At 39.0% G+C, this 19846-nt stretch overlaps 1 protein-coding gene across 1 annotated transcript in view; it reads right to left on the reverse strand.

The window, feature by feature from the left end:
* CDH18 (cadherin 18) overlaps positions 1-10777 on the reverse strand; it is a 1009618-nt gene extending 998841 nt beyond the window's left edge. Inside the window, 1 exon segment of the mRNA XM_030551747.1 lies at positions 10469-10777. The gene's annotated coding sequence lies outside the window, so the exon portion shown is untranslated.
* Between the last annotated feature and the right edge of the window lie 9069 nt (positions 10778-19846).

A 19846-nucleotide genomic window follows, 5' to 3' on the forward strand; every position in this document is an offset into this window, starting at 1 on the left:
GAAGACTGTGTACTACATTTATAAAAGCGACGAAAGAGTTACGTGGCTAACAAACGTATTGGAGCACGAACTTTTGTGAGTGAATACCCACTTTGTCGGTAGCCGTGTTAGTCTGGAGTTCAACTATGGGTATTCACTCACAAAAGCTCATGCTCCAATACATCTGTTAGTCTATAAAGTGCCACAGGACTCTTTGCTGCTAAAACAGATTTAAAGAGTTTGACTTCTATACACTAGACTGAGTTTAGGTCAAATGTGGGCATCTCTGGAGCATTAAGACAATCATTATTTGCATTACTACAAGTAATGTTCCCAGCAGTTATCCCCTGGGTGTTATATTTTTAATTGGCAGAGGACTTGCCTTCAATCCTGGAGTTTACTTTTTATTTGAGTAAAAAGAAAACTGGTAGAAAATAATGAGAACCTTTTTATTAAGAGAAGTTCATAACCATCAGGCTGTGGACTTAGTAATTGTTTTTGCTGTCTGCTACATGAATGTTCAAAATACTTTGAAAGGGTTTATGTTCTTATTGAGCCTTTTAGTATCTGATTGGAAACATCCAGGTAAAGTCAGTTGAAAAAGTATTGTGGTGATGAGCTTCTTACAAGAATCTAAATAACACAGAAACCGCTTCCCATCCTCTGACAAGTCTGCAGGGCATTAGAACCATATGGGAAAGAGTTAAGAGGCTCAGGGAACGGATGCTGCTGTTCCTCACAAACCCACCATGCCCAGATGACAATCATAAAAGGAGGGAGGAGAAAAGAGAAGCTAGAGTGGGGGAAAGTCACAATTTAGGTTGAGAAGGGTCTGTTTCTCTGCTTGTACACCAGCAGGAGGACGTGACTTTATCTGCACCTGTTAGTTTCATAGAGAGGGAAGAACTTTGGTTCTGGAAACTACTTTCATCAGCAGTGAGGAAGAGCATAGCTTGTGACAGGGCCCGAATTGCTAGTACAAATAGGGGAGATCGTCTCTGCACAAACACTGAGGCGGGTAGTTTGCACCTTGATCCAGGAGCTCCTGGGAACTAACCAGGCCACTTAACTTGCACACAGCTGCCAAGGCCTTGTGACAGCCAAAGAATAGCTGGAGCACTGGTCTGCCCCAGCAACAACCATCACATCCTCCAAGTGCCTTTCTATCCCCTGACCTTAACTGCTGCACTATGGCCTCCTGCAGGGGGTAGGGTAGAATCAGCAGAGGGGATGTTGCACTTACCAGAGGGGCTTTCTTTACCAGGGTTATTTACCAAGTATTTTATAGCTTCTTTGCAGCCACTTTGTATCAGTGTAACAAAGTGGCTTCGTGACAACTGTCAACATGGCCTTAGATGCTTTACTGGAATAAGATGTGGAGAAAGAAGATCAGTTGCCAATTGGATTGCTGATATTTTGCTAATTAAATTATCTACTTAATTATAGGTCTGTGTTTGAAAATTATCACGAAAAGCTTTTTTGTTCTCTTACATGAGTGCACAGCAGTAATGGACAAACCTCCAAAAGCTTTGATGTTTTGGAATGGTATCCAAAACTTTATCTGAAGCTAATTGAAATTTGTCACATCTCAGAATAGAGTAGGATAGCTGAAGAGAGGTGGCTTTCCTGTGAGGATTTGTACTTTCTGGTTTCAATTGGATAGGGCATTTTTCACCACTAGTCTCCAATATGATAATTTAGTATATCCAGATACTGTCCCAGCCAAAACTGGAATATGAAGGTTATATGCATATATATTTTTTTAAGTTAAACTTGATAAAAAGTTTGGATTTGAATTTTGGATTAAGCATTGGGACATGTTTCAGTGCCTTTGTACATCACAAGAAATCAGTAAATAATGAGCCCATTCTTATTGCCAATGAAGTTAGTGGCAGTTTTACCATCAATTTCAATTGTAGTGGGATTGAGTCTATGGTTCTATACCCAGCAGTACATTTATTTATCATCTAATAGAGGCTGGGCCTGATAAGAACTACTGTCTGGATTTTGGATGACTGGCAGTGCAAAAAAGGAAAACCCATTTCATTGTCTCCATTTTTGTTAGAAGAGGAAAACAGAAGTCTGTTTAATCCAAGAGGAAAAAGATGAATGCAATAGTTTATAAACCAATATACTGCTACTTTCCTTTATACCATACGTAATTCCTAGTGGCCACCTGGCTAGTCTGTCATCTTCACCTATATGTAGGGTGACCAGATGTCCCGATTTTATAGGGACAGTCCCGATTTTTGGGTCTTTTTCTTATATAGGCTCCTGTTACCCCATACCCCCGTCCTGATTTTTCACACTTGCTGTCTGGTCACCCTATCTATATGGGACATGTACAAGTAGGACTGCTGATCATTCTGCAGTATTAAGAACAAATGTACTGTCCTCAATGGAATCAAGCAAATAGTTAATTGTCATGCATTCTTAGTAACTGAAATAGTTGGCCAGGAAGCTAAACTTACACTAATTTATATCAGGGACCTTCAAGAATTGGAAGGTATAAAATATACTTGGGGTACTGTCCTTAGCCAACTACAGGAATTCATGAAAAATACTTTTGTTTTTTTTTTAAAAGGTATAACTAATTAAAGGAATTGCCATGGCTTTGTTGTTGCTACAAACAAGTTAATTTTCTAAGGTACAAATCTGCCAAGGAAGGACAGCCAACTAAAAGAAGTACTTCTCATTATCAGCTGTTCTGCAGGACTTTGCTGATGTACTTTGTACTCCACAGAACTGCATCATTAATTATTGTACAAAGGAAGATTTGTCCATATATTGTTCTAGACCTCAACATATTCAGTGTTTTTGCAAAGCTGTAGCATTTTGTTGCCTCTGTTCTAAGGCTTTGAAATTCAAGTAGATCCCAAAATTTGTAAAAGCTTATCTCCAGACTGTTCTTCCAAAGAGTTTAATAGCAGTTAAACTTAAAATTAACAGTTAACAGTTTAATTTTTCTTCATCATACACAGTAAAGTATTTTTTCCCTTTCTCCATATATTATAGCTAGTCACGTTAGGTATATAGAATAATTGTACATATTGGAAAAAAACAAAAACCACATTTCATTGCGGGATTCAACATCTGATGGCCAAATAAGGTTCATGCACTGGGTTACAAGCTTTTTCAATACCTTATATCCACCACAGGACTTAACTAGGGGTTACATCCTGCAACTGGATCTACACAATCGGATCTTTGTGCCAATATGGAGCCTGACTGAACACACTTGGTTTCTGCATTGGTGCAAGAGTCCATCCACACATTTGATTGCAGGGTGGAGGCTACATATACAACAATACAGAACATGATGGGGGTATGCATATATTTACATACAAGATGATGTGAGGAACAAAAGATAGAGCTAATATAAGCATTGGCTTATCCCTGGGCTTCTTAAATCAGGGGTTGTAAATACCTGTCAGTGAGTCATGACCTGTTCTTTCCATATTGCTAAATAGGATGGAGGTCCTGGGTAGACCTGACATAGCTGGGAACAGGGCTGCCAGCTTTAATTATTTTTCAAATTTTAAAAGAAACTGGAAAAAATAACAGCAACAGACTCAGCTTCATGTGCATAACATATATATATATATAAATCAGCTCTATTAAAATGAGTCTTTAACAGTTTTAATAATATTTAAGTTATTTTTGTAAACTTCTTACTTATAGCAATGATAGTCTGAGACACATGACAATCTTCCCCAGCACTGACTCCAAGAAAGCAGAAAATGGGAAAAATGTTTCCTGTTAAGCATATCTGGAGTCTTATTTGGAGACATGTCTGAATAATTGTTTTATACATTCATAGTGACAAATGTTTTATTCATGCTTAGCTGAGTATCCCAGACAGTTGCCGGTTTCATTAGTTGAGTTTCAGAAGTGATTCTGTTTATCCTACAACTTAAATTACTAGTAGTTTTCATGTCAAAGTAGTTCAAAGTGCTTTACACAGTGTGGTATTTAAAGGATAAAATTCACCAGCCAGTAAATTAGAGACATCTCCTGCAGTGGAATACAGTAGACACTTGTGGAAAGAAGAGCTTTTATGTGTGAGAGTTTGTATGTGTGTGTGTGTTTGAAGAAACCTCACTGATTTTGGATATGCAGAGCATAATTAAATTATACAGGATTTGTGGAGAAGACAGTGAGCTTGGGGTTAATGCACTAGACTCTGACCTAAGAGTTCTGGCTTCATTACCTGGTTCTGCTACAGACCTCCTGTGTGATCTTGTTCATGTTAATCAATCACTCTGGGCCTCAGGTCCCCATCTCAAAAATCACACTTCCTTTCTCTCAGCCTTTGATAGTCTTGCCTCCTTAGACTAAAATCTTCAAAACATGGACTCTCTTTTGCTGTATGTACCTACAGCACCTAGCACACTGGTTTCCCAATCTTGGTAGGAATCACTAGGTTCTACTGTGATAAAATGGATTGCAGCCCCTCCTCTCAGAATGTAGCAGATCATCTCACAGAAAAAAAAGCTGCAAACAAGTAAACATGTGAAAATTTTGATCTTCAGGAAAATCTAAAAGGAAAATGACTATTTACTGTTTCTATTTAAGATGCAGTTCTGGGCAGGGACATCTTTTTGTTACATGTGTGTAAAGTGCCTGATCACTGACTGCGGCCTCTAGTTACTACCAAAACAACAATACTTTAAAAGCTAAGTTACCTGTATAGTAAAAGAGGAGATGATTTTGGCTAATCCTCCCATCTTTATTCACATTGAGTAATATCTTACTCTGCGACTACTCCTAGTCTCTTGTTCAACTGGGTAACTTAGGCCAGGTCTACACTAAAAAGTTAGGTGGGACCCAGCTAGGCGGCATAGGGGTCTGAAAAATCCACACTCCTGAGCAACATAGTAAAGCCAACCTAACTTCCCATTTAGACAGTGCTAGTTCAAAAGAATTCCTCAATCGACTGGGCTACTGCTATTTGGGGAGGTGGATTAACTACAGCTGTAGAGGACCCCTGCCATCTCTGTAGCTGAATGCCTACACTCAAGTGCTACAGTGGTGCAGTTGCTGCACTGCAGTGGTTTAAGTGTAGACATAGCATTATTTATGTAGGAAGATACAAATTAGCAGGAATAGGAAAATCTCATCCTTTTATAAGTACATTGAAATTAACTTTGAGTAGCTCATACTCAGAACATCCCAGTTTTACAAGGTAGCTTTTGTTTTTAACGGAATTACAAATTTCAAAGCTTCTGTAAGCCAGCCATACTTGGAAGGTTACCTTCTCCAGTGAGCAAAGAAAAGTCACCCACCAATATATCCTCTTTCAAAGTTAAACAATTATAAAAATAACACTTTCAGAAGAAAAATAATGGAAGAAGGAGGGAAATAATTTTATGCTAGCTTTGACTCACATATTTTTTTCCAACTTCACATTGTGTCACTGTTTTTAGGGTATGCATTCCCTTGAGCCTATCTTCTCATGTTTTAGCAACAGATCCCTTGGCGATCATAGAATCATAGAACTGGAAGGGACCTAAAGAGGTCATCTAGTCCAGTCCCCTGCACTCATGGCAGGACTAAGTATTATCTAGAGCAGTGGTTCTCAAACTAGGGCTGCTGCTTGTTCAGGGAAAGCCCCTGGTGGGCCGGACCAGTTTGTTTACCTGTCGCATTCACAAGTTTGGCCGATTGCGGCTCCCACTGGCCGCGGTTCGCCGCTCCAGGCCTGTGGGGGCTGCAGGGAGTAGTGCGGACCGAGGGATGTGCTGGCAGCCTTTCCTGCAGCCCCCATGGGCCTGGAGCAGTGAACCGCGGACAGTGGGAGCCATGATTGGCCGAACCTGTGGACACGGCAGGTAAACAAATGGGCCCGGCCCACCAGGGGCTTTTCTGGAACAAGCAGTGGCCCTAGTTTGAGAACCACTGATCTAGAGCATCCCTGATAGGTGTTAGTCTAACCTGCTCTTAAAAATCCCCAATGACAGTGATTCCCCTGTGGGCAGTTTATTCCAGTGCTTAATTACCCTGACAGTTGGGAATTTTTTTCCTAATGTCCAACCTAAACTGCCCTTGCTGCAATATAAATGCATTGCTTCTTGTCCTATCCTCAGAGGTTAAGGAGAAAAATTTTTGTTCCTCTTCCTTGTAACAACCTTTTATATACTTGAAAACTGTTATGTCCCTCCCTCAGTCTTCTGTTTTCCAGACTAAACAAACCCAATGTTTTCAATCTTCCCTCATAGACCATGTTTTCTAGACCTTTAATCATTGTTGCTTCTCTTCTCTGGACTTCTCCAGTTTGTCCGCAGCTTTCCTGAAATGTGGCACCCAGAACTGGACACAATACTCCAGTTGAGGCATATCAGTGTGGAGTACAGTGCAATAATGGCATTTAAAAGAAAAAATACTACTTTAATATAATTTATTTGGAGAAAAATCTCCCAGTCAGTATATATTTTTCCACAATATTTGCCTATATCAAGTAGAAAGATTTCATTTCTAGATTTTGGCACTGAGATTTATGAATGGGTTTTTCATAGCTTTTGGACTGCTCTGTTTCAGTCCCCAAAGCCACCTTTGAGACTGTGCAACAGTTACCAATGCTGAGGAAGCTGTTGAGGAGTCACCTCCTGCATGGAGGAACTGTGCAGCAAATCTGCCACACAACAGAGTGTGTGCTGCTAGTGTAAGGGATTCTTCAGTACAGAGAGGGGAACAATGCTAACCACTGATCTCTCTAAGTATACTTATTGGTATAGCCTCCATTGGAAAATATTTTCACTAGTTAAGCTGACTCCGTTACTCTTCATCTAAGTTTCAGCTGCCCTGTATTGATGTCATTTTGCTATGTTAAATAGTACTATATACAGAAATAGGACCGAATATTGCAAGTAATACTCCAGGACACGCCTATGGAATAGTGTTGTATTCCACTCGATGGGCGGCTTCTCAAGTCAGGTAATACTCAGCATAACCAAGAGCTTCAAAATCCAGCCAAAAATGATTTCAGTCGGATTACTCACATGAGTAAGTGTTTTCAGATTTAGGCTGACAGAGAAAAGGGAAATGAAGAGTGTAGCATTTGCTCTATGTCTCATTTCAAACAAATAGCATCCACTTTAAAGCTCACTGTCATCTATTCTCTCCTTCAAAAAGCATGTTGCATGTCTGAAGAAATTATCTATTCCCTATTCCAAACAACTTAAAGGTTCTTATCAGGCAGCTCAGTCAAATATGAGTCTTTCACTAACCATATCAGAGCACTCATCAACTATTTCTTTTCATGACAGCTCCCAGGAAATGTTTCTGGAATGAGCAGATATGTAGCATCTTTTGGACATTTGTAGCAACTAATATTAAATGCAGTTATCTTGTTTTTCTTTAAAGTATTTCCCTACACAACCTGAATGGACAGACGGATGGATGGATGGCCTCACAAAATATATTTAAAACATAGCTGTATAAATCATCATCAGCATCAGGACTAATCTCCCAACCATCTACATGCATGCAAAAAAAATCAATAAATATTTTCCAGTTGTTCTGTCTGATTAAAACAGTTATATGTTCAGAATAAACTCATCCAAGCAGAACTTATTTAAAAACGAGTATAGGAACCAATAGCATCTGTTCAATGTGGCCTGCTGTGTGAATAGTATAGGAAGAAAGAGCCCCCTAATGGCTTCAAGTTATCTGTGAAAATAAATAGATTTCAGTTTCCTGAGTTCCTGGTGGAAAGCAGAAGCAAAATGAGTTTCTGAATGGGAAAAATTAGTAATTTGGGTAAATGGTTGACATTATTGAACAAAAGTGTGAAATAGAGTGGTCGGTCAAGATTCTCTGTGCTCAAAAAAATCAGAGGAATTGAGCAGTTTCGATTACATAAATCCAGTTTTAAATGAACATGTGTTCAAGAGGTAAATTCAATTATTTAAACCAGGGACTGACAAAAGTGAACCCTTATGGTGTAAAACTTGTGCACAGACGCTTTCAACACATTTTAATAGCACAACTTCAAAACCTAAAATAATATGAAGGCTTTGGATTTTTTTCCTGTTTTTTTTTAAAATAATTATTCAAGCTGAGTATTGCTAGTAGAAAAATAAAAGCCTTGTAATTTTCTTTTAGAATTTCATGAGGATCATTAAAGGGTTAATGTTTTTAGATACTTGTTTGTAGGGAGGGCTTGTTGATATTACACCCCCACCCCCTTTGATGTAATTTAAAACTGATGCTTATTTTGTAGTTTCATATAGGAGGGGGGAATCCCATTGAGGGAAACAACCAACAACAATCAGTGTTTCCTCTCTTTCATAAGTGGTACATTTAAATTTGCACAGGTTCAATAAACAAGCATGTCTGCATAGATAAAAGAGAGAGGTGAAATGTGAAAGCTTTCCCAGAGCTCTTAGTCAAAGCTGTGCAAAAGAAGTATTTGTAATTGTTACCCTCAGTGCTACATATTTAAAGAGACAGGCATGTATTTTCATAAGTGCCTAAGGGAGTTAGAGGTTCGGCTCCTAATGTAATTCAATGGGAGCTGGGTGAAAAATCCCACCCACAACTAATATACCTGCTAGCTCTGCCCCCTTCAGTATCTGACACCTATACTGTGCTCTGTTAACATTGTCAATAGATAAAATAGAAAGCATTTCTCTCTCTCTTTTACTTTGGGCTGGATTCTGACACTTACCTTGTACAGTACTGTATTCAATAAGGCAGTCTTATTTATTCTATTGGGACTGATCATGTAGTGAGGCCCTATTCAATGCATGTAAATGTGGTAGAATCTGGCCCCAAATGAGTCCACTGTTAAATGTGAAGAATATCACAGGAGGAAAGGCTAGAATTAACTATATGCATGAATTGTGTTTATCAACTGTAGACAGACACTGGGGCTATTTAAGAAAGCAGAAAGCTAAATAGAATAGACACTTTTTTTTTTTAAGGCTTGTCAGTTTGCATGTTTACTTTCCTAGCAATTTTTTTCATAAAGTATATTAAAAATGAGCCCAGATACCTCACTCACCCATTTAAGTATGCACTCTGGTCCTTTATACTAATGCCAATTTCAAAAATGAATCTATGACCATGTTGCCCTACATAGCTAGTTTTTAATTAATATTTAAGGTCTACAAAATATGAAGAGTGAACTGAATAATTATGAATAAGGTATTTCATGTTACCTGTGGGGGTTTTGTAGTTACTAGGTGAAATGATATTATTTAATACTTTAATGTTGCATATACAACACTCTATAGATAAAATATTTTGAGGGAGGATAAAAGGTAATTGCAGCATATCTACTGATGGTTTGCCATCGCCGAGGTAGACTGCAATTTAGGGTTTAAAAGCACAGATATTTTAGGATCAGTAACCTGTGAAAATTTCTTAACTAGATGACCCATAGGAAAGTTGTGCCCGGTTGTGAGAATAACTGCTCAAATGCTTGGATTTATGTAGTGACTATTCCACTCTACTCAGACAGAAAATTAAAATGGCAGGAATACAAAAAATCCTTTTGGTTGGGATCAAGACGCAGAAATCACAAACAAACTAACATGAAAGGTGATGCAAATCATCACTGTTAGAGAGAATATGATATGAATACCTTTTGTTTGAAGACACAGTGCTGTCTTTTCAGCTTTACTCTCCTGTCACCTATAATCCCAAAGTCAATCAGCTTCCTGACTGCTGCATAGCCTAAAGCTCAATTATTTATTTTCTAACCTATTACCTTCCATAAAGGTAATGAAACTGTTTTCCATCTAGCTGAGGGATGTAATATGTGAAAAGTTTACGTAGAACAAAAGACGCATTAAGCGAGTGTAGTGTCAATGTCACATCAAAACAGGCAATCAGCCCAATAGGACTGGCACATCAGGCATAGAAAAACTGAACATCCGAGGATTCATGTTTCAGCTTCTAAACCTTGCTTTTTTCTTTGCAAGCAGAATGTTAGCTATAATTGCCATATCTCTAATAAGATGGAAGTATAATGCTATAATCATTTAAGACAGATCATGTTTGTGAAGCAGTAGTTAGCTTGCCGTCAAAAGACAGATTTTGTTTTAAACTACTGACAAGCACTGTGTAATGCTCCAGTGAAATGCCTGCCTCACCTGGCTGCACAACATGAACAGCCAAGAATTAATAATACAAGGGAGCCTTATTGCTACACTGTTATTGCCCCAAACTGCTTAGCATCTGTGGGACAGTTTACATTATAACATTGCACAAGTAGATAGAAAAATGTCACTTTTAACCAATTCATCGTCACTTAGTTGGGGGCAAAAGTATAATCAAGGTTTTTCACAATCCAGAGCTCCTTCCTAATTCTCTGTGCATGCATAGTATTTGATACCTATTCACTTGAGAATGAGAGAATTTATATGCAATAAATACATACTGTAGATGAAGCCAAAGCTTGTAGGAATTTTTAACATGCAAGGTATACAAAAGAATAATGCATTTTTTATTCACTGCTGAGAAAGGACAAAGATAAAATCCTTACCTGGAGGATCAAACTGTGTATATCATCAGTGTTGTGTGGGTTTAGTGGGGAGAGGGCAAATTTTTGTTTTCAGTAATGAACCTCTTCTTCAGAGATGGAGCTTGTTAAGAGATAAGTAAAATGAACTATTCCAAGGTCCAGTCTATCATTGCTTGCAAAGCCTGGAGGCTGGCATCCTCTCTGAAGGAAAAAGGGAGCTCAGTAAGTTGTCCACTGAGGGAGCTAGGTATCAATGTGATCAGGCACCAGCAGTCACATACTGATGCTATAGTACATACTCTCTTCCTCTCTTGCTCTCTCAGCTCTGAGTCTAAGCTCCTTCTGCTGCTGTATAATCAATCTAGCCCGTCTGACTCTAATAGGCCTCTATTTAACCAGCCAATCAATAGAAAGGATTCAAGTGCTGGTCCCCAGGGTCTTTTCCAGAAGTGGTACAAACTATAAGAGTTTTGGCAGCAGCTTAAACCAAGTATTTTTCAGTATTTTATCCCCCTTAGAGAGAGAATGTTTAGGAAAGCCCAGCTTCAAAGCTAGCCTTGTCTCTGTGCTCTCTCATGTGAATTATATAAACACACACTGTGCTGCAGCAGCATTCTGAAACCTACCCCTATCTCTCCCATTTTCAGTGTTTCAGAATAGAAATGCTAGAGATGGATCTGAACAGCAACTCCCTGACCAAAGGAAAAATAGGGGTGTTTAAAATCCAGTTCTGAGTTTTGGAACTTGGGACTATCTCTAGTAAATACAGAAAAAGAAGTATATGCTGACTAGAAGGGAAACATGCCTTGCAGTCTTATATTTATATCCCTCTGATTTTGAACCAGGCTCCTTTCTTATGCCCTTCATACTTTCATTTGTTCTACAACCACTAACAATACCCTACAGAAGCTTACAAGTAAAACATTGGGAGGGTACTGTGTACTGTGCATAACTGAGCATTGCATCACCATAAAATTATTTAGCCTGAATAGTTCTACCACTGATTTTGGGAAACTTTACAGGACAATGGATCTGCAAGCTGGTGGTTCTGGATCACAGCTGTGACCCAGTTTTGATTCTGAAACAGACTGATGGGTAGCTGCTATGCTTCTGACTCTGCAGAATTGTTCTCATTGACATAAGGTGATCCCGCACGTCATCACCGTTGGTAGTATCAGAGAAGCTGCTCTCTTACTTATAACTACTGACAATTATTGCTCCCAGCCGACATTTAAAAAAAAAAAGAGCCTCCTAGTGAGCAAAAACAGACAGTGTGACTTCATGAACCATGTTGTCCTATTCCAGGGCTATGGAGCATTTGCTGACCCAGATCTTTCCAGGTTGAGTCATAGTGTATGTGCATGCAGCTGTGCATATATAGTCGCACATGGAATTGACTTGCAGTAAAAATTGTTCAACTGCATCTGTATCAACACTATCACTAATATTCCAGGAAATTCCCTATTAAGCCACAGTTTATATACACACCAGCCTCAACTCACCTATTACCACCAAATATAATATCCAGCTGCAGATTTCTCAGCTCCACACTATACTTCTTCTCAGCTCCAACATATCAACAACCACAATGCAGACATCTAGCTCCTCACAATCATATTCAAATGTGCAATCTGAACTCTAATCTTAGGTAGGTAAAAATAAATTGCCTTTCTGTATGCACAGTGGTGAAATTTAGCATTTTATATGTAAATGAAATATTATATGATCAAAATTATGGTTTTTCATTAATGAAGAGCTTGTTGTGTGAGGGGGTGAGAGATGTGTGGTTACCATATGGGAGCAGAAGACGGTAAACTGAGCCATTCTTAGGTCCATGAGAGAGGAGATTTGGGGTGGGGGGGACTGGAGAGAGGGAGGAAACAGACACAGGAAGCACTGCGGGGTCTGAAGTCTGGGATAGTAGGGGGTCCACATATCTGTGCTTCAAGGATTCCTCGTGGAGTTTTTGCCTGGTGAATTAAAGGAACACTTCCCCACTTCTCCCTTTGTACTCCACCCTTAAGTCCCTTCTGCTTTAGTTTACCTTTAAGTGAAAATCTCAACACAACCTTAACTGTGGAGTTACTACAGACACCATGTATACTGTTTACATATTGAACATCAGTACTGGGCAAATTAGTTGAAACAATCGTAAAGAATAAAATTGTCAGATACTTAGAAGAACATAAATTGTTGAGAAAAGTCAACATGGTTTCTATAAAGGGAAATCATGTCTTACTAATCTATTAGATTTCTTTGAAGGGGTCAAAAAACATGTGGACAAGGGGGATCCTGTGGACATAGTGTACTTTGATTTCCAGAAAGCCTTTGACAAGGTTCCTCACCACAGGCTCTTATGTAAATTAAGTTGTCATGGGATAAGAGGGAAGATCCTTTCTTGGATTGAGAACTGATTAAAAGGCAGGGAACAAAGGGTAAGAATAAATGGTAAATTTTCAGAATGGTGAGTGGTGCCCCACAAGGGTCAGTCTTAGGACCAATCCTATTCAAATTATTCATAAATGATCTGAAGAAAGGGGTAAACAGTGAGGTGGCAAAGTTTGCAGATGATATAAACTGCTCAAGATAGTTAAGACCAAAGCAGACTGTGAAGAACTTCAAAAAGATCTCACAAAACTAAGTGATTGGGCAACAAAATGGCAAATGAAATGTAATGTGGATACATGTAAAGTAATGTACCTTGGGAAAAATAACCCCAACTATACATACAATATGATGGGGGCTAATTTAGCTACAACGAGTCAGGAATGACATGTTGGAGTCATCATGGATAATTCTCTGAAGACATCCACACAGTGTGCAGCAGCAGTCAAAAAAGCAAACAAGATGTTAGGAATCATTAAAAAGGAGACAGAGAATAAGACAGAGAATATCTTATTGCTCTTATATAAATCCATGATATACCCACATCTTGAATACAGCATACAGGTGTGGTCTCCTTATCTCAAAAAAGATATACTGGCTTAGAAAAGGTTCAGAGAAGGGCAAGTAAAATGATTAGGGGTTTGGAACGGGTCCCATATGAGGAGAGACTAAAAAGGCTAGGACTTTTCAGCTTGGAAAAGAAGAGGTAAAGGGGGGTTATGATAGGGGTATATAAAATCATGAATGATGTGGAGAAAGTGGCTAAAGAAAAGTTATTTTCTTGTTCCCATAACATAATAACTAGGGTCCACCAAATGAAATTAATGGGCAGCAGGTTGAAAACAAATAAAAGGAAGTTCTTCTTCACACAACGTACAGTAAACATGTGGAACTCCTTGCCTGAGGAGGTTGTGAAGGCTAAGACTATAACAGGTTTTAAAAGAGAACTGGATAAATTCATGGAGGTTAAGTCCATTAATGACTATTAGCCAGGATGGGTAAGGAATGGTGTCCCTAGACTCTGTTTGTCAGAGGGTGGAGATGGATGGCAGGAGAGAGATCACTTGATCATTAGCTGTTAGGTTAACACCCTCTGGGGCACCTGGCATGTCCTCTATCGATAGACAGGATACTGGGCTGGATGGACCTTTGGTCTGACCAAGTATGGCCATTCTTATGTTCTTATGAACACTTATTCATATGCATCTAGCATAAAAATGATGTATTGGGCCATCACACAAATATGGCCACTTCTGGGGTGGAACATAGTACTGTTTTTAAAATGCCTAGGAAAGAAATTCCACATCAGAATTGTTTAGGACCAGAAGCACACATTTTTAGTTGAAAATACAAAGAGAGGATGTTTAGAAAGACAGAATTATGCACAGATGTTTTACACCAGAGCACAATGTAGTAGCACAGAGTATTGAATCTGTATGCCAGCAAACAGTGTGAATTATAGCTAGGCAAAATCAGATTCAGAATAAAAAACATCCTTAGCCTTTCATACGTATCTACATTCTGCTTATATTATTCCCTGAGGAGATACAGTAATAAATAGCTCATTAAAAGACAGGTGGCCTAATTGCTGTGTTTCAAAACTAAGGGTATGTGTGTGTATATGCACATACACACATATCTCTGCAGTAGTGAATTTTCATGTTATAAATACTGTTTCCCATGATTTTTACCTCTCCCCCACATATCAGTATATAAATAGGGCTCACTGTTTCCTGAATCTGAGCCCCATGTGATGAGTTTGTTTGTTGTCTGTGTCACAGTAGAGCCCAAAAGCCCCAGAGTCATGGCCTCACTGTTCTCAGTATGGTACAAATGCTTAAGAAGACACAGTCCCTGCCCCAAAGAGATGGGAAAAACCAAGATTATGACAAGCTGTTCATTATTGCTTTTCAGGAGAAAATACAAGATGCATAGGGATATTTATATCAATATGACAAGACATTTATATAATAAATAATGAAAGAGTGATCAGGGGATCCTGGCCTTCTAATATTTCCAGTGGGAGAAAACAGCCCTCCTATCAAATGACTTTTCTCTGAGCAAAGAAGCTGTTACAGAAAGTGTACTAGGAGGTATGTGAACAATACAAATACACAATACATTCAAATATTCTATTATTTAAATATAAAATCTTTTCTTTTCCTCACAATATGGGAAGGTATTAAAGATCAAATCCAGTAGAGATATAAATGGGCACAACTCCATTAAAGTTAAAAGGCAGGGAGATGCAGAGGTTCCTTTGCCTATCCAGTTTGTAACAATAAGGATTAAAATAGGATTATAATCTATGTGAATATGTCATTGTCTCAACCATAAAAAAGGAAAAAATAATAGACATTTACTAGCTGAAAATTAAGATACAGCCAGCAGTTTCCATGTGCAAAGCACTTCCTTTATGGTGCCAGCTTCTACTCTCTGCCAGATTTAAAGAGCAAGGCACAGAAAGGCATGCTGGGAAAAGTGCCTATAAAAGGTCAACACAGCAGCAGAGTTTATTAATTTTTTAGATGTTGTGGGAATTTTATGTACAGTATGTTAGAAGTCTTCAGTATCTGACATAGTTGATCTTATAAATGGGTTAGATTTAATTTTGTTTCAGGTACATGACCAGTGTGATAAAATCTTGGACTTAGTTTTGCCATGCGTACATCTACAGGGAATAAGGCTGTAAAAGCAATCGAAGCATTTCCCTGCAGTCAATGACACAAAGCAAGGATAATCCTAGGTCTCCCTCATGCATGCCTTAAGTGTGCCATTGGATATTCTGGGGGGAGGGTCTCTCTCATTCTCTTGGAGAAGCTGTTCTCAACACCAAGCTATAAATTTGTGCTACTGAACCTTGTAATATTTAACTTATTTTTAGAAAGTGAACAGCTTCAACAGAGGAGATTAAGGGCACCCTACACCCAAATAGTCAATAGGGCGGTGATGAGGGTACTCCTGTAGGTCAGGGGAGACCTGGATTGACATGCCTTGCTGCAGAGTAGGTATTTAAACTTGAATCCCCCCAACCTCAAACAGAGTCCTCTTACCATTGCACTATTAGATAAAAGGGGGTGGGAGTAGGAAGGAAAGCACCCTTTTCTTTCCATGTTGTGAATGCCCAGAATCAAAAAGATTTTCTTTCAGTCAACAAATTTGGTGTTCTTTCTTTCACCAAGAAAACTATCTATCTAAAATATCTCTATAGATACTTCTGGATTCTACTGCATGATTTTTTCCTATTTTTTGTTTGGCTAGCAAACCAAAAAATCAATTATTTCCTCCAAGTATAACTTACTGGTCACTGTGAGTGGGATCCACAAAATGACTTAGCTGTTGAAATGCTCAGAATTATGTTGCCTAACTTTTAGACACCTAGAAAAGTCATAGGAATAATACTGTCATTCACAGAGCTGAGTTAGGTAGCCTATATAATGAATGGGGAGAGCTCGGCACCTAAGAATGTTATTCACAAAAGCCAACATACGAGGCTTTGGGAACTACCTAAGGTAGCTAATGGTTGGCATCTCCTAGAGGGGAATGTGCTAAGCTGTGGCACTCTCTTGGAAATAGGCACTTAAATCTGGACTACAGAGAGGCACATAGCCCAGTTTAGCAAGCCCAAATGAGAACCAGCTGCCTCAGTCATTTTTAAAGCAATGATTGAGGTACCTACCTCACTCTATACAAAATGACCGCAAGGAGAGCAGACCTTATAACCTACTAGTTAGAGACAGACCTCTGATATGAGAGACTGAGATTCACTCTTTTCCATAGAGAGAGCTAGGGTGCGGACTGTCATCTCCCACATAGTAGGCATGTTTTTGAACCACTGATCTATGGAATAGTTTGATGTGGGGGGGAAGCCCCTCAATTTCTCCTGTTGAAGCTGTCTCACTCTGGTTAAATAATGAAAGTGATTAGAGCAGGAGGATTGGACTCGGACTTCCCCACCTCCCAGATATGTGTCTTAACCACTGGATGACAGAATTATTCCCTCTATTGCTCACTTGCTCTAGCTCACTGGCCCAGTGGAATAATTTCAGCAGGAAAACTGACAGAGCTCCACACCAGACTATCCAATGGATCAGGGCTAGAGAGCTTTTCTGAGATGCAGAGAAATCAAGTTCAAATCCTTTCCTCTCCTCCTCCCCTCCCCCGAGCAAAGAGAAAAGAGGTGATTGAATCTGCATTTCCCGCATCCTAGGGGAGTGTGCTAGCTTCTAAGCTAACAACTATAAGGTGAACACCCTCCCCCACCCAATCATTCTGCAGGTAGACTTTGAATGAGACTTGAACAGGTAGGCAGCCTCTGAGCACACCTATTGCTGGGCCCTGCATGCAACACCTATCTTCCCTCAGCTTCTGAATCACTCTGCATCCCTTCCACCCTGGAGGCATAGTGCTGGGCTGATTTTGGGGAGCACAGCTGCATCCTTAGCAGAGAAGCATCTCTGATTTCCTGCACCTCAGCAAAAGGAGAGAGCCTGGGGGTCTGCACCTAGGTAGCCAGCCTGAACTTGTGAATCACCTGGAGGCTTAGGAGGAAGATAGGTGTCTGGAGAGAGGCAGCAGTGTGCATGCTCAGAGGCCTAGGGAACTTCTACTTTGGAAACTTAGGTGCTGACTGAATTTAGGTGCCTATAGGGTTCTAGGACAATTTTGTGAACGTAGGCACTTAAACCTGAGATGTAGATGCCTTAGTCTGGAGTCTAGGCACATAAATATCTTTGTGGATGTAGGTTTGTGTCACCCTCTGTGCTTGATCTATAGAAGATGTGAGTCCATTACAGCTAGGTTATAGCTTTGATTTATAGTTCAGTCATTGGCAACTTATTGCTTTTAGTTCGGGAGGTCCCTGGTTCAGTCTCTGTTAATGGAGAAATCTTATTTATTGAAGATTGACTTAGTTTGGGCATAAAATTAGGTCTATGAAGCTGATGTGATTGATTAGCCATCAGTGGAAAAGTAATATGTTCCTCTTTCTTGCTATATATATAATATACACACATTACATGCTGAAGTGCTTTTCTTCAGGATGACATGAGATAAAATAAAGGTTTTAAAATTAGGTTCTTTATCACTGTTAATGTTTCATACATTATATAATTTCTCATTAAGAAACCAGTGCTGCTCTCTTCAGGCCAATCATTTTAAAAGGGTTTTACAAGCCTGATTTTGAACTTAGTATTAGGCAGAAGCAGTTAGTATTTCTGAATTAAGGTTGAATCAGCTTGCACTATAAATCTCATTTCATCTGCCATCTTCGGGATGGAAAACTGATTTAGTCTGAAAATTACCAGATTTACTTTGAAATTTTATACCTGTGCATAATGGCTAGCACACTAGGGCCTGATCTTGAATCTGGCCTCCAGGTACTTTTTGTGCTATAATACAATATAAAGGTTAAGTAATATTAACAAATCCAAAAGAACATTATTCTTCACATTCTGAAGAAAGTTCATGAAATGCTTTTAAACTATAGGTCCCTAAAAAAAATTGACCCTGAATTGAAATATTCAATTAATATTTCTATGTGTTCATCTTGTTCAAAACCCTTTGTCTACCTCTATAATCTTTCCTTGTGCTATCTTAAAACTACATACAGTCTCATGGACTGGCTCAATATGAAGCCTCAAATTCCCTCCCGTCCCCATCACTTTTTTTAGATAAAGAAAGGATCTCCAACCTAACAATGCTGTTTTAAAGAACACCAGGTTTTTTGTGAAAATGCCTAGATTTCTCAAGGAGTTTTGGTTTAATGGATGAATGAGTGTTTTTAATGAAGAACCTGTTCTTCATGAAAGTAGCTGCTTCTTTGTCAAAGAGCTTCCTCTACAACAAAAGGAAATGCTGCTGGGCTAGAAATAAATCTGTTCTCTCCAGCATGCCAGGGCCTGATAGAGAGAGACCATATTGCTTGGGTTATGGAACAACACTGTACTGCTCTCTTAAATTGTTCAGAAATAGAGTTGACTGATTTTTTTTTTTCAAAATCAAGACAAAAATGCAATAAAAACAACTCAATCATTTATGGCCAGAATAAAGGCAATCGTGTTCTGAAGAAGAGACATTAGGAAGCGTTAGGAAAAGGACAGACAGAAAATACCATATTGCCTCTATATAAATCCATGCTTCACCCACATCTTGAATACTGCATGCAGATCTGGTGGCCCCATCTCAAAAAGGATATATTGGAATTGGAAAAGGTACAGAAAGGGGCAAGAAAAATTATTAGGGGTATGGAACGGCTTCCATATGAGGAGAGATTAATAAAACTGGGATTTTCAGTTTGGAAAAGAGATGACTAAGGGGGAATATGTTAGAGGTCTATACAGTCATGATTGATGTGGAGAAACTAAATAAGGTGTTATTTATGCTGTCTCATACCACAAGAACTAGAGGTCACCAAATGAAATTAATAGGTAGCAAGTTTAAAACTAACAAGATGGTATTTCTTTACACAAGGCATAGTCAACCTGTAGAACTCTTTGTCACAGAATGTTGTGAAGGATAAGACTATAACAAGGTTCAAAAAAGAAATAGATAAGGAGACTAGGTCCATCAGTGGCTATTAGCCAGGAGGGGTAGGAATGCAAAACCATGTTTTGAAGTATCCCTAGCCTATATTTGCCAGAAGCTGGGAATGGATGGCAGGGGATTGTTCACTTGATGAGTATCTATTCTGTTCATTCCTTTTGAAGCACCTGGGACTGGCCACTGTTGGAAGACAGGATACTGGACTAGATGGACCATTGGTCTGACCCAGTATGGGTGTTCATATATTTTTAAGAATATATTTCTTTATGTTTGACAAGAATTCAGTGTTTGCTTATGATGTGCATACTGTTAGATTTTATGCTGTCATTAGTTATTCATTTCCTTACTTTTAGGGGAGAGTTTTTATGAACAGCGTGACTGGTAGTAATGTTGCCGCCACTTGGTACTTAGACTGGTTTTAAAAACAATGCTGTTAAGGTTTTTCTGTTTTGGTTTGTTTTGAGACTTGTT

This window comes from Gopherus evgoodei, chromosome 2 (assembly GCF_007399415.2).
Source record: "Gopherus evgoodei ecotype Sinaloan lineage chromosome 2, rGopEvg1_v1.p, whole genome shotgun sequence".
Lineage (NCBI taxonomy): Eukaryota > Metazoa > Chordata > Testudines > Testudinidae > Gopherus > Gopherus evgoodei.